This window comes from Lissotriton helveticus, chromosome 9 (genome assembly GCF_964261635.1).
Source record: "Lissotriton helveticus chromosome 9, aLisHel1.1, whole genome shotgun sequence".
Lineage (NCBI taxonomy): Eukaryota > Metazoa > Chordata > Amphibia > Caudata > Salamandridae > Lissotriton > Lissotriton helveticus.
Window position 1 is genome coordinate 319,516,210 of NC_136070.1, and position 15,036 is coordinate 319,531,245.

The 15,036-nt window shown below is 39.4% G+C and overlaps 1 long non-coding RNA gene across 1 annotated transcript; it reads left to right on the forward strand.

The window, feature by feature from the left end:
- Positions 1 to 8,457: 8,457 nt before the first annotated feature.
- LOC144782736 (uncharacterized) lies at positions 8,458 to 9,757 on the forward strand. Its single transcript, XR_013601233.1, has 5 exons — positions 8,458 to 8,617; positions 8,729 to 8,785; positions 8,874 to 8,991; positions 9,470 to 9,583; positions 9,671 to 9,757. It is a non-coding gene; the product is annotated as an uncharacterized LOC144782736 (long non-coding RNA).
- Positions 9,758 to 15,036: the final 5,279 nt, after the last annotated feature.

Genomic DNA, 15,036 nt, shown 5'->3' on the forward strand with positions numbered 1-15,036 from the left:
TTGCCGTAGTCCAGTCTGCTGCTGACGAGGGCCTGGGTGACTGTCCTTCTGGTACCTCTTGGGGATCAATCTGTAGATTGCGTGCATGGTTAGTGGGCGTCGGTGCAGCTCCCAGTGCGGCCGGCCACCATGAGTCATCCCAGGCGGAGGGGGTGGATCTGATGATGAGCACCTCCGTCTTGTCCAAGTTCAGTTTCAGGCGACTGATCATCATCCATTCGGTGATGGCCTTCATTCCTTCATGGAGGTTGGATTTGGCAGTGATGGGGGCCTTGGTGAGGGAGAGGATCAGCTGGGTGTTGTCAGCGTATGAGACGATGTTGAGGTTGTGCGATCTGGCGATATTGGCGAGCATGCCATGTAGATGTTGAAGAGTGTCGGGCTGAGGGATAATCCTTGGGGTACGCTGCAGATGATCTTGGTGTCTTTAGAGCGGAAATGGGGAGGTGGACACTCTGGGTTCTTCCGGTGAGGAAGGAGGTGGTCCAGTCCAGTGCTCTGTCGTGGATCCCTGCTTGTGGAGGCGTGTGCGGAGGGTGTGGTGGCAGACAGTGTCGAAGGCGGCCGAGAGATCCAGGAGGATGAGGGCCGCGGTTTCTCCGTTGTCCATCATGGCCCTCATGTCATTGGTTGTGGCGTTGAGGGCTGTTTCGGTGCTGTGGTTGCTGCGAATCCGGATTGGGACGGGTCCAGGATGTTGTTCTTTTCGAGGAAGGAGGTCAGTTGCTTGTTGACGATCTTCTAGATGACTTTCATCAGGAACGGAAGGAGGGAGATGAGCCGGAAGTTCTTGAGGTCCTTGGGGTATGTGAGACCAAAGCTGGGGTTTTTGGAATCTAATGGGTGGGGAGAAAAGAAGGAATTCATGTATTTAGTATTAGGTAGTTGTGATCTAGCCAGACCTCTGTTTTCCTCAGGGTATCACCCAGTCTCTGGATATCCTCTTAAGAGGAGATTTTGATGTAGAGTTGAGTATTGTCTACATGCATGTGGTGTGCGGTTTTTGATTGTTAAAAGACTGTTGGTGAAATTATAGATCCTTGCAGAACACCCCAGTCAATGTCCTCTATATTGGATTGGGTGTCTTCAATTTTGACTCTTAGTTGTCTGTTCTGAAAGGAGGTGAACCAGTAAAGGATGACTCCTGCAATTCCCATTCTGAGTTGAAGTGTTTCTCTGAGATTTTTCTTGTTGACTGGGTCAAATGCCACTGATAAATCCAAAAGAATTCGGAGACACTATTTGTTTTGGTCTAGTGTTGTTTGTATATCGTTGAAGGATGTTTAGAACGGCAACCTCAGTGTTGTGTCCAGGTCTGAAACCTGATTAGTGTTTTTCTAATAGGTCGAAATTCTTGATATGTTCACAAAGCTGAATGTGGGCACATTTTTCTTCCTCCTTAGCCAGGAACAACTAAGGGCTACAGGTTGGAAGGTAAATCTTTTTTTGGTCAGAGCCCAGTTTTTAGTAGGGGAGAAACTTGGCCCATCTTCAGACATTCTGAGAGGGATCCTTGTTTGAGAGTTGTGTCCACAAATTTCATCCATAAGGGAGTGACAGATTGGAGGGTCTCTTTCAGTAGGTGGGAGGGAATTGGATCATTTAAATATGTGGTAGGTTTCATCAACTGTATGGTTTTTTGGATTTCCCTCTTTTTTCCTTGGGGCAGTTGGGGTGGATTCCCCAGGTAGGGGATTAGTTTGGTTAGAAATAGAGTTGCTTATAGTAGCAATTTTGTTTTTAAAGAAAGTTGAGAAAGTATTGCAGATGTCTGTCGAGTTGTTTACAGTTGTGAGTTCTGCGAATTTTCCTGATTATTGTTTTATAATTTTAAAGAGTTTTTCTGGACCTATCCTTCACTCTCTCTATTTGATATCTGATCGCTGTTGTTTAGGCCTTCCAGATAGCGCTTTTATATGAGATGCTGTGCGTTTGCAGCTGTTCGAAATGGCGAGGGAATGGTCATCCAAAAGATGGGTATTGTTTGGATCCTTCCTCCATAGTCATCCCAGATGTCTTAGTTGTCTTCTTTCCTTGTTTATGTTTTGGTTGAACCACGGTACTGAAGGTTTTATCTTTTGCCCTTTTAAATGTAATTGAGCAACTGTCTGAACTATCTTGGGTATGCTGCAGTTGTAGAGATGTAATCAGTCTTGAGCCGATGTTTGGTCGGTCCGATGTACCAAGGAGGTTTGGCACAGATCTGTCAGTTTTGTTTACACTGCTGTAATCCTTCACCCACATTTTTCCTCTTCTCGTTTAACCTTTGATTTTAGTTTCATAAGCGGTTATTTGGAAGGAAATTAGGTGATGGTCTGACCACTCTGTAGGGGCAATGTCTAGAATGTTTTCAGATCCTGGTTTAGCGATAATGAGGTAATGCGTGGAACCTTTGTTGTGGGTCGGTCCCTTGCATGCTTGAATCATGTTGAGTTCCCGAAGCACGTTACTGTCATTGTGGGGTCTTTGTCATTGTTCCAATGTAGGTTAAAATCTCCCAACAATATTGTTTTAGGGAGTGAGGTGGAATTGACTGTGATAATTTCCATGAGTTGCTCACGGAAGACAGTGTTGTCACTCAGTGGATGGTATAACAGGAGTGTTTTTGCTTTTAGTTTATTTTCTAGCTTGATTTTGACTCCCATGAGTTTAAACAATGAAGTATTTTCCAACGAGAGTGAGTTTAAAGTAAGGTAAGGTAGTTTCTCTAAATTATGGTTAGTCCTCCCCCTTGCTTTAAAATGCAGTCGAGGAATAAAATGACAGAATTCAGGGGGGTGAGAAGGTTCAGTGTTGGAGCTGCTGTCGGATTTAGCCAGGTTTCAGTTAGAACGAGAATATCCAGACCAGGCACTTTAATCACATCTGCTATATTGGTTGCATGTTTTGCAGCTGATCTGCAATTATGCAGCATGCATTTCAGGTTTGTCACTGTTTTGTGAACTACTGTGGTAGACACAGTGTTCATAGCAATTGAGATCAGGTTGTTGTGATTGACTTGTAGAGGGTTGTGTCTCCAGCTTTTGTAGTTGGATATCTTGATGATAGGTGTGCTGGATGTTGTGTCAAGGGAGTTTTTTTTTGCCTTGATAGTATATTAGAAGATTGTTATCTCTTCTTCTCAGAGGTGATTGTTTGTTCTTCTCGCCAGTGAAGCTTTTTGTCTCGGGGAGTACTGAGTCTGCGGATGTCGAAAAGTTTTCTACTAGATAGGTAGTCGGTCCAGTTGGTGTTGGGTGTGTGCCAATTCTTTATTGTTAGTAGAACTGTGGTGACTTTCTTCTTTACCTATTTATTGTCTTTCCTGAGTAGCTGCAGGTTATCATTGATTTGGTATACTGCAGGGTTGCGTGTTGGGCAATGATGAATTATGTTATCATTCTGTGTGAATTTTTGTGAACCTGTCTTTAATTTTATATCTAACATCTGGTCTTTGTCTGGGTGATGTTTGTTTGGGCGATGTTTATTTGGGCACTGGCCCATTTCCTGTTGTCGGTTATTTTCTCCTAAGACTGAGAGGGCTGTTTCTAAAAGGTTCTGGTAGGAGTTTCTGTAAAGATGTGTGCATTGCAGGTCTACAGTAGCCAGGTGTAGTTCTCTGGGAAGTGTTCAAATTTTCAAGGTGATGGATAGGAGTCAGAGTCCGAGTATGCAATTGGTAACAGGGATGTTTTGCTGAGGCTACTACTTGCTTTTTCAGGTTTATAAAAAGGGAGTCAAATGCTTGCAGGCCATTGTCTGCTGCTTGGATAAGAATGTTATCATTTTTGTAAATTGATATGGTAGCTTTCGCTTATAGTGAGGGGGTGGGAGATATGATGAGTTTGAGACCATACGGGATGATCTGTGTGGCTCTGACTTCTTTGTAGTTAAAGGATGTAAGGTATGGGGGGCATATTCAATGTTACCTGCAGGAAATAAAGCACCCATATTAGGAGGTGGGCTCTAAAGGTAAGATTGGGGCAAGTGTCAGTTTTATGCGATGGATGCTGGTTCAGCAAACTTGGAAGGATAAAGTTATGTGTCCATTTTGCTTAAGCGGCCCACTGACCTTTTTGAATTTACTTAAAATTGCTCTAGTTTCACAATTAGTAGAAGAGTATTGTTGCTACTGACCTTCAGATCAACTCAGATCCTGCATATTAAGGGTCTCCTGCAATTAATTTATAACTTATGATGTGATAATATACCCATGTGTTATGAAATAGGGACATTTTTGGCTGCTTTTCACGATTAGTTAATTTAGAAAAAAGGCTTGCTGCCTTAAGGATATGGAATGGGTTTATGGAGGTTGTATGTTTTAGTTATATTCCCACATAAAAACTGGTTTTGTGAGTCAAGGTCAATTTTCTTAATGTTAATAGTACATGCACTTTGAACTTTGTTGTCTAATTTTGCAAAAAGGAAAAAACACCTTCTATACATTCATAAATTATTATTTTTAGTATAATTGTTTTTTAATGTTTGTCGTATCTAAAGTTGTATGATATAGAGAGGACAGTTCAATTTTAGTATCTCATTTATTATTAAGAAACAGTTCTTTGCACTTGGTGATTCATTTTATCTAATGTTTATCTTGGTTGCTTGTCCAAGAGATATAAATACTCGCATCAATGAAACAATTGTTCTAGCTTTCACACAAAAGGACTGTATTTTGCATAAATATAATGTTTACCATGTACGGAAATAATATGGAACAAATGTTCCCATGGTAGGGGTTTACGGTTTGTTGTTTTATCATGAAATAGGAGCGATTTTAAATGTTTTTAGACATTGAACGGCCAGGGTTAAAATTAATACTTGGTGATTTTTGATACTTGTCTGTGGGTGGGTAAAATGTATTAGTATATTAGTAACAAAACAAAAATATTTTGTTGGAAAATTATACGTTTTCAAATAAGATTTGTGTTTTTTGTATTATGTGTGCATATGAATTGTTTGTATTTCCCTTTTAGGCATGATATCAAACTGTTAATAAACAAACAAATACTGCTTTGAGTGTGCATAATGCATTCTGCCATTTCGCTGTGCATCTTGTGTGGAAAATCAAATTGGTCTTAACTGCTTCTTTTCAGTTGGAGTTCTATATGAGGGTTTCAGGATTGCTCCTTAGAATATTGTGTTTACATTTTTTTGATCCATTTTTGGATGTCAGGAGGGTAGTTGATTTTGAATGAGTGTATTCCTCAAGGGGATAAAGAGGCAGTATCTGAATTGTAGTGGCTTGACATCTTTCTTTATTATTCAGGCCAATGCTGGATGCTCTTAAAAAAAAGAAAAGGGCCAAAGATTTACCATCATTGAGCGACAAATAGAAGCAGGTCAGTGGATCCAACGCCCTAAAATGTTTAAACTTGCCATCTGCAGGGTCACCCTGCTCCCTGCAGTGTTTTATGGGTCCTTGAAATAGGAAGGGTGATAAAAAGGTGTTTGCCTATTTCAACATGGCCACCACCGATGGATACCTTAACTAGATTGTATGAGGGAGTACATTCCTCTCCAGTTGCAGCTCGGACAGGTAAGCGGAGTGAGGCGGTAAAGCAGGCGGCGGCGGGTTGGGGTAGTGGAATTCAACATACGACAGGATAGTGAGAAGTAAATAAATAAATAAAACCACTTACCTTGTTCTCGCCGCATCACTGAGAGCCTTCTGTGGATACCAAAATGAGTAAGTGCCTTCTGTGAATACCAAAATGAGTAAATGCCTTCTGTGAATACCAAAACTGTAGTAAGTTTAGGGTTTTGTCTTAAGTTAGTTATGTGCATCGGGCCCTATCTGATTTTCTGGACATGTGAATGAATCAGCAGGGAGGAATGACATGGAACCTTTGGTAATGTGAACCAGGGACAGAAAAAATAATGGTGTTGAAAGTTCACTGGTCTCAGGTGTTACATTTGAAGTGACACTTTGAAGGAGGTTTTATACAGACATATATATCCAAAGAAGAAACTCCTTTATATGCAATAGATTATATGCTTAAGACGTCCTGAACTCCCTAGAGATGAAGGGTGAAGTTTCTTTCATTTTCCTAAATTGTGGATCCTTCCCAACTGTTGTGATATGATATACTTGAAGTTTGAGCTAGCAATTACAATTCTGCATCGATAATCAAACTAGGGTTTTAACACATTGAAATGTTTAAATAGGTTATAAATTGACAGTGAAACATTCTTATTCTACTCGTAATCTTATCAACATGGAGGCGAATCATCAGCTGCTTTCATAGTCAGAGCCTTAAAGGGTTCACAAAAATTATGAAATGTTTCAATAGCACATTGCCAGTTTTAGAGAAAGATTTGACTCTATGCATGCTGAGCCCTTTACAATTTAATTGGAAGAAAAAATATGGTTTTCACACAAAAAGGTATATAAGAATCTGTCTACTTGGTATTCTCCTCCCCTTCAATCTAACCAACATGCTACTCACAGTTAAAATAGACCATTTAGATGTGGAGGATGTGTTCCACTTCTTCTGCTCTATCAATGTACTCCGTTCCATTAGCTGCTTCGTGAATCTCTTATATTATGGAAGAATAAGAGTGGTACTCTCATTTTCATTCTGGTTTGATTGATAAGAGTTGTCAGCATGCATGTGGCTAAATGAGGTCTATCTGTAGATTATTAGGATCTTCATGAGCATTCTTAAAATTCTTACAAAACCTCATACAGTTAGCACTGAGAATGAGGTCAGTGTTTGTGTTGGGGGTGTGATATTTTTGACTTGTACCATTTTGGGTGAAGATGATGTGATATTTGCATTTTCTGCCCCATTGCGTTTCTTATATACACGTCTGAGTGCACATGTATAACATATAGTTTGACATTAAAACATGTGTGATAGCACATAGTAAAGGTGCAACAGAATGAATATGGTAATTCTAGCATTGTATATAATTCATCATGAGGCATTTTCTTTTCAAAATAATCAGAAAGGTGCATTTACCGTTGGTATAGACGTGTATTAGACAGAGAGAAATCTTTGGCTTACTGGGAGACTGAAAGATCGCCCATGCTGAGTTGCAAACATCCTTAGTGAAATTCATTGTCTCTTTGAAGCCAGCTCCTTATCAGTTCGGGGAATACCAAAACTAAGACTGATACGTGAATCGTATAAGAGAGCGAGGTACTATGATCGCCAGCATCTCCTCACAGGCACAAAAGACAAACGAGATGCCAGTTTGGTATTCGTGACACGGCACTCTATGCTAAATAATCAGATACGCCAAATCCTATATTCAAACTGGCATATCCTTAATGTTAATAAAACAGGCAAAGAAATCATAAATAAACCTCTTTTTGCCTATAAGAAAAACAAAAACATCAAGGATATAGTTGTCAGATCCAGGATGCCAACTATGAAGGTTAAGAGTCAAAGAAGCATAGTCACTGGGGCTCCAGTGACTGGAAATTACAAATGTGGAATTTGTCAAATCTGTCCACAAGCGATTGAGACTGCACAATTTGTCTTCAACAACATAACTATCCCCTTGTTACATATGACAAATTGCAAAACCACAAACATTGTCTATCTGTTAGTTTGTCCATGCAATAAGGGGTATGTCGGTGAATCTTCACGTTCCGTATGTACTAGAGTCACGGAACATAAATCAGCAATCCGCACGCGAAAAATGAATGCTCCCTTAGTCTCTCACTACCTAGACAAGGGCCATAAACCTGAAGAAATTCAATGGATAATCCTGGAAAAAATTGTAACTAAATCGGGTATCAACATGGATAAAATTCGTCGAAAACGTGAGGTTTTTTGGATATTTACTCTGGACACCTTTAAATCGGGCCTGAATTCCGAAATCCCTTGGCAGCAAGCGATTTTGTAATCATAAAATCAGGATATGATTATAAAAAATATAGACATGTTTGTCTCTGTTAAGGTGGTAATGGTCAGGCCATCTGGGGCTATGCTTATGGTGCCATACATAAGCTAGTGTACTGAGAGGAAAATTATATAAAAATAAGATAATCACGTCTAGTACCAAGTAAACATCAACTATTAGGTTGATAGCCTATAAGATTGATTTTCTTTGCACAACTTATTTAGTGTTATGAATAGGAGTACCACATGCATTCTTGAAGCTCCTTTTTGATAATACATGCTATATAACTATAATTGCTCCAGATCTTAACCTTAAGTCGTTATTAAAATATTGGGCAATTTTAAACTACACCCATAAATCTTAGATCGATTCAGGTATAGACAAAGAATTAAATGTGTATTTTCGCCTTTAAAAAAAAAACCGTAAGTACCTCGCAAATACTTACTGTTTATTCTATATGCACATTAAAAGCTGTGAACGGAAGTCTTTTTTCCTCCGCTCGTGCAGTACCGAAAACATTAACTAGGTCCTTTAGATAGTCTATCGTTTATATCAACTATACCCCTGCGAGCATAGAGATGATGACAAGCATCTAGAGACCCATGTATGTCATCAGGATGCGCCGAGATAATAGGTTACAGCTGGCGTGCCTTAAGTAGCAGGGTAAAAAAAGCGGGCTTACTTATAAAAAGCTAGAATTCGAACATCTTGCTTCTATTGCCGCCATAGGAGGGAACAGACGAGTAGAACCCCCGTGTTGACACGCTTTATCCAAAGACCGAAGGTATGTTTCTAAAAAATGATTAAAACGACTGTGGTCGGATAACATCACCGTTTTAGAAAAGGGTTTCACAGTCATCAATATATTCTTTCCTATTCCATCCTTATGCTGCAGGTTGCCTGACGTACATTATTGTTTCTCCGGCGTATCTATTTCCATAATCACGCCAAGGTAACTTTAATAAAAATGTAACTACTGAAGTGCTTTAAAAATTAACGTTAATTATGGTGCAACAATGCTGGTTCATCTGTCTTTTTAGACTAAGTAAACAGAAAAGGAAATAGATGCCGGTACCCTGTGCTTCCGGTCTACAGCGCTTATAAACGTTTTTTATGTGAAGTGACGATTATAGATAAATATTCGACAGTGTGTTTAAGGTAGGAATCTTCTAAGTAAAGTTTTCCCAGAAAATGATTTACCGTAGTATCTTTGGAGCCGTAATGTGTATGGACTATTTATAGCTTTGACCAATATCGTATTGCCCATACCGGGACAGCCTTAGTGTATGTATTGCCCTTTGACAACAATGCACTTGAAGAGCATAAATACTTAGCAAAGGAAGCCTTGTTGCCTTCTAGAATCTACAGTTTATATATAATTATTAAACCACATCGGTACGTTAACATTAGAGATAATCTCTTGAACGGACAACAAATGACAGAGTAAGGGGCCCTGTGATACAGTAATACTGCGGCAAGGAAGGCTTTCAGTCTCAATTTTTTAATTATTTGCATATAATGACTAGACTGTAGTTGTCACCTATTGTTGCAGAGTTTTTTGTGAATAGACCGCAACTAACACTGATAAGGGCTTTTAGATATATAAATATCATCCCGTTTGTTTCCACCTGAACAGAGCCAGGTAACTTCATCAAAGTCTTCAAGAAATCACGAAATAAGACTGGATTTAATACCCTTGTGCCACATATGAAATCAATTATTCCGAAGGGTATTTACTTGAACTTATCAGGTAAATTTATGCATTAGGTCATTATTTGTCAAAACACTACACCGTAAACATCGAGTGGCGTAATAAGAGTACACGTCTATCTTTCAGTATGCCATAATCTGATGCCACCCAAATAAACCTGCTCACACAGGAACCAGATTTGCCGTGTTGCTTTCACGAAGCAGCATTGTCTCCATGTAAGTAATAATGACTGCTTCTCTCTCTCACTTGGTAGCGGTAGTTATGTTTTGACATAACTTATACTCTATCTATAACTAGAGTACTTCACTGCCTTCTTTTTTTCTTTAAAACTTTTTTAATTATTTTTTGGAACTGTTGGTTAATGACCCCTTTTTGCAATAGGAATACACTTTGCTTAGAGTTGACGGATAGATTGTAAGGAAATATATTTTTTTGAGGCAAGAGTCAAAATATATGACAGACTTGTTAAATAGGAATGTCAGTTAGATATAAAATAGTAAGAATAATGTCACAATGGGCTAAAATGAATAAAAAGATGGTTTTTTATGTATGTTCGTGATTGGTTGCACTGAAAAATAAATAACGGATATATATGTACCTATACGTGAAAAGTTATAGACCCTTTAATAACTGTGCAGCGTTCATTATAAATTATTGAAATAAATTTGGATTTATGTGCATTTTACTTATATGAAAAAAAAATTATATTTGTTTTGTCTGTTTAGGTTCGTATCACATTTGTGTATATATGTTATGTACGAATGACGGTCACCTGACGAAGGCCCTTTGGCCGAAACGCGCGTAGTTCCATTCAACCGCATTGTTCCATTCAACCGCATTGCCTTCATCGAATTTTCCAACGATTGGTTATATCGTATATCACCCCCCCTTTTTTTCTGTTTTTTGATGATAGTGTGTTCATGTATTTGCTTTGTCTACACTGATTGTTTTTGCACTACTTTATTTGTAAACAATTCTCATCCATAGAATTTAATTGTCATGTATGTCTGAAAATATTTTTAAAGGAAAATATGAAATGAATAAGCAAAAATGAAAAAAATAAGTAAATGATTGCAATAAAAAGATTTAATAATTTTGAATATATCAGTGTTTCAGCATACATTTATTCAGTTGCTGTACAGTGGATATTATTGCATGTTGGTCAAGGGTCTATATATATCTTCAGAGTTTGCTACACCCTTTTTCTCTACACAGTTTGTATTCCCTACGAGTAGCTAACTCAGTACATTGTAGGGGCCCCCCTTTTTCCATTATATTTTTGACTTGTACCATTTTGGGTGAAGATGATGTGATATTTGCATTTTCTGCCCCATTGCGTTTCTTATATACACGTCTGAGTGCACATGTATAACATATAGTTTGACATTAAAACATGTGTGATAGCACATAGTAAAGGTGCAACAGAATGAATATGGTAATTCTAGCATTGTATATAATTCATCATGAGGCATTTTCTTTTCAAAATAATCAGAAAGGTGCATTTACCGTTGGTATAGACGTGTATTAGACAGAGAGAAATCTTTGGCTTACTGGGAGACTGAAAGATCGCCCATGCTGAGTTGCAAACATCCTTAGTGAAATTCATTGTCTCTTTGAAGCCAGCTCCTTATCAGTTCGGGGAATACCAAAACTAAGACAGTTAGCCAGAGAGAGACCTCCTCAAAGAACAGAACAACAGAATTGGTATTCAGCTAAGGTAATGTATGTTGACTTGAGGCCACCTAAAAAACTCCAATGAGTGATTTTGATACTAACACAGCTTCACTACAGGTTACAAGTGAGGAGTTGGTTACCAAAGATGGGTTTCATCAGTTAAAGAAAGGTTTTACTGAAAAAGCATCACAATGTTGAAATACTTTTTAATACTTTGCTTCTTTATTACTTTCATTGCTTTATTTTGTTTGTTTTTATATTACATCTATACCCATTATCTGCATTAGGTTAAGATATTAATTTCAATAAATACTTCAAAATATACACATAGAGCTCACTAACAAGCAAATAATTATGTATTCTCACAGCAGAGATAATTGCCTAGAAAACACCATCCTCATGGAATGTGCAAGTGGCTAGTGGCTTACTGCCCAATAGATTCCACACCTTGAGGTGGCTAAATTCTTCTGAGACAGAGATTTGGTGATAGGATTATAAGGAGTTTAAAACTTGGCTGTATTTTGCAAAACTACAAAACACATATCAAAGATGTCCCCCATATGCGCCTTCCAGCAAAAAGTCACAAGTGATTTAAACACCACATTAGGATTTGATATTCCTCTGGGTCCATATTAATTCTGCTTATACAAATCATGAACATTTTCCAGTTACAGATACAAATTTGTTCTAGCAGTTGTGTTGGCAAACATCCGCACAGAAAGCAAGTTCTTGTGTGCTTACCTTTGAAGCCTTTAAATCTGGCTTGTGGATCACACTTTGTATAAAGACCATAAAGTATGGTATTGACTAGTGATCAAAAAGTGACATCATCCACAAGACACATGCATATCATTTCACTCTTGTTAGGGAGTGCTTTGAAGAAAGATCTCACTGATGGTGTTATTGTTATCCTCTTCAGGGTCTTCAAGTGGCTGCTTGGCTCAAATGTTTTAGAATATGACCTGCCTCTCCCACTCTCCTGCTTATCTGGCTTAGCTGAGTTATCCTTCTCAATTAGGATCCTTCTACCTACCTCCCCAAGCCTCAGTTTGTAAGTTTATGTTGGAGGTATATGTGCCCCTTGCCCCCTTTTTGCCCTCACTTCCTTCACTTCTTAAAGCATCCTACCACCCCCTTTCAGGGCATTGTTTTTTTGATTATCTTTTCTTATACCCCACGTTCTTCTTTTCCTTTTGCTTGGAAGGATTCTTTAGTGCAAATTACATCTGCCCTGCTTGAATGCTCCAGCCTGCCCATGTGCTGAATGTTCTTCTCCCGAGTTCTCAGCCCTCTGGGTTGACTGAAGGCCAGCGTCATCCCCTAAACTGTACTGCCTCTGCCACCAGCAGCACGGAAGGAGGTTCTCACTTCAGCGTGCCTTCCGTGCTGTACTTCTGATGCCGCTCGCATCCAAGCTCCCATACCGCTGCTGACAGTACTGCTGACTTCACCAGTCAACTGCCCACGCAATTTCACTGGGTGTGCTGTTTTTTTGCATCAGGGATGCATCTCCAAAATCTGTCAGCTTAGGTTGCAGCCTTGACCTTTGTGCTTTCGGATGTCCCCCCCCATCGGAGAACCGTCGCAAGCCCTCCCTTAAATTTGCTACTCACTCATTATCACCCACACAGGTACGTCCTCGCCAAGACCGTGGAGCGTGTCCTGCGGCCTGCCTCTAGCCGGCCACCATGTTCCCCCTTCCAAGTATCCGCCATGTTCCCACTTCAAAGTGTGATAAAAATCGGAGCACCCCAGTTAAGGGTTATGCCCTGAGTGCAAGGAGCAATTCAAGGAGACACATGATGCAACTTTCCCCAGAAAGTGCAGGCAGTGAAAATGGTGAAGGTGCTTCTACGGCTAGTATATTGAACATGCTGGTAGTGATCAGATTCCAACCTCTGGTAGAAGTGGATGGAGCAGACAGGTCCGTCAAGGTGGGAGCAGTAGAAGAGGAGGTTACATGTTTGACTAAAGAAGCTGAGACCAACATGGTAGATGGTGGAGGTGTAAGGAACTTTGACATTCCCTCAATTGCCTCTAGAGGCCCTTCCTTAATAAACCATACTCCTTGACAATCAGAACAACTAAATGCACCCACAACAATGGAGGGTATGCTGATATCCTTAACATCGAAAATCAGGAAAGATTCACAGTATCAGAGGTGAATCTGAAAGAGATTCAAGAAGCTTGTAGTGTCTTGGAAAAGAAGTTGGATGCCTTAGCCTACAGAAAGCAGATCCTCGAGGAAGAAGTCAGGGAGCTTAAAAACTCAGTTGTCAAAAATGAAAAAGAAAATACACCGATGCAACCGAAAGAGAATTGAATCTCAGAAAGATTAAAGCTCATAAAAAACAATTCCACCAAAAATAACTTAAGGTTTCTAAATAAGGGGCAGAAGGGGAAGACCTGAGATCTTTTGCGTGGACTTACTGGCAATCCCTTTGGGAGACACTATAACAGATTTTGCAAGGGATATACAGAGAAAACACCGTGACCCCATAGGAGAAATACCATTAGAGAGAAACCTCGGAAAAGCCTAGTGAATTTTAAGACATACTCGATTAAGAAACATATTTTATCAAAAGCTCTGCAATCAAAATCTTTAATGGCAAAAGGCTTCAGTTTTGAAATAAGTTCAGATGTATCTCAAGTGACCTTAGAGAGACAATTAAAGCTGGGTAAACGAATAGTTGAATTAAAAAAAGATAGGGGCCACAGTTCAACTAAAATGTCAGCTTTCTTAAAAGTAATGTATGATAACAGAATGTATAATTTGATAAATTGTCGAGAGGTTGATGAGTTGATTACTAAGTTTAAATAATGAAAGACAGCAACAGTTCTGGATTGGAGAAAATGTTGCTTTAAAATATATTACAGAGTCCTTCCCTAACATTCGAATTTGCTACTAAGATGTTTTTATTTTAATTTTTTAGTACTATGTCACTCTATACAGTGTTAGGAAAATAGATGTTGCAGAAACTTTTGTGTGCTCGCATCTCTGCCTTCCACTATATTTGCCATAGAGAGCTTAGTCTTCCTTACCTAGCTGATGGCATTAGCGCATTAAAGACCCAGGTCCGAGGTCACTGACTTACAGGTCACAGGTGGGGGGACACGTAGCCAGCAAACAAATGCGTGAACAGGAAATTTCTGATCAATCCCACAGATAGGCACAATGGTTCAGTAAGATTGGCCCCAATAAAGCACACCTGCGCGGAGGGGTATGATCATTCCCAAAACACCATATAGTCAGCTGCCACGTGAAGTTAGGATCACTTAGCCGTCAATAGAAGTCAACATACCACATGCTGCATTCATCTGAGGGAGACGAACATTGAAATCCCAGTGTGGAGTTCATAACGTGTGACTTTGTCAAGAAAGATGCAATTTCATTTTTATATGCAAATGTATCATTATTCATTTTGACATTGACTGTCTCAATAATAACAAAGGTTCTACAAGACGAGCATTTACCAATTCAATCAGGTGCTTCTCCTATCCCTTACAGCTACGAACTTGCCAGAAGTCTCAGGAAAGATTTGATTCATGTCCCGAGAGAGCTTTACCATTGATTTAAGCACTTCCAAAGCTAAAGCTTTTGCTTTTTGGCCCAGGAGTGCAGAGATCTCTTCAAGTTGTTTTTCCACAGGATGGAATTTCCATTAATTCCAATAGTGATACATTGCCAAAGTATAACATTTGGTTGCTTTTATTATTGTGGTGACACCCTGATAAAGTTAGTAGGCCTGCCTTATATCTAATGACACCCCCTTATAGTGTGATGCTGCCTCCAGTATGGGTAGGATGCGGGGAGCAAG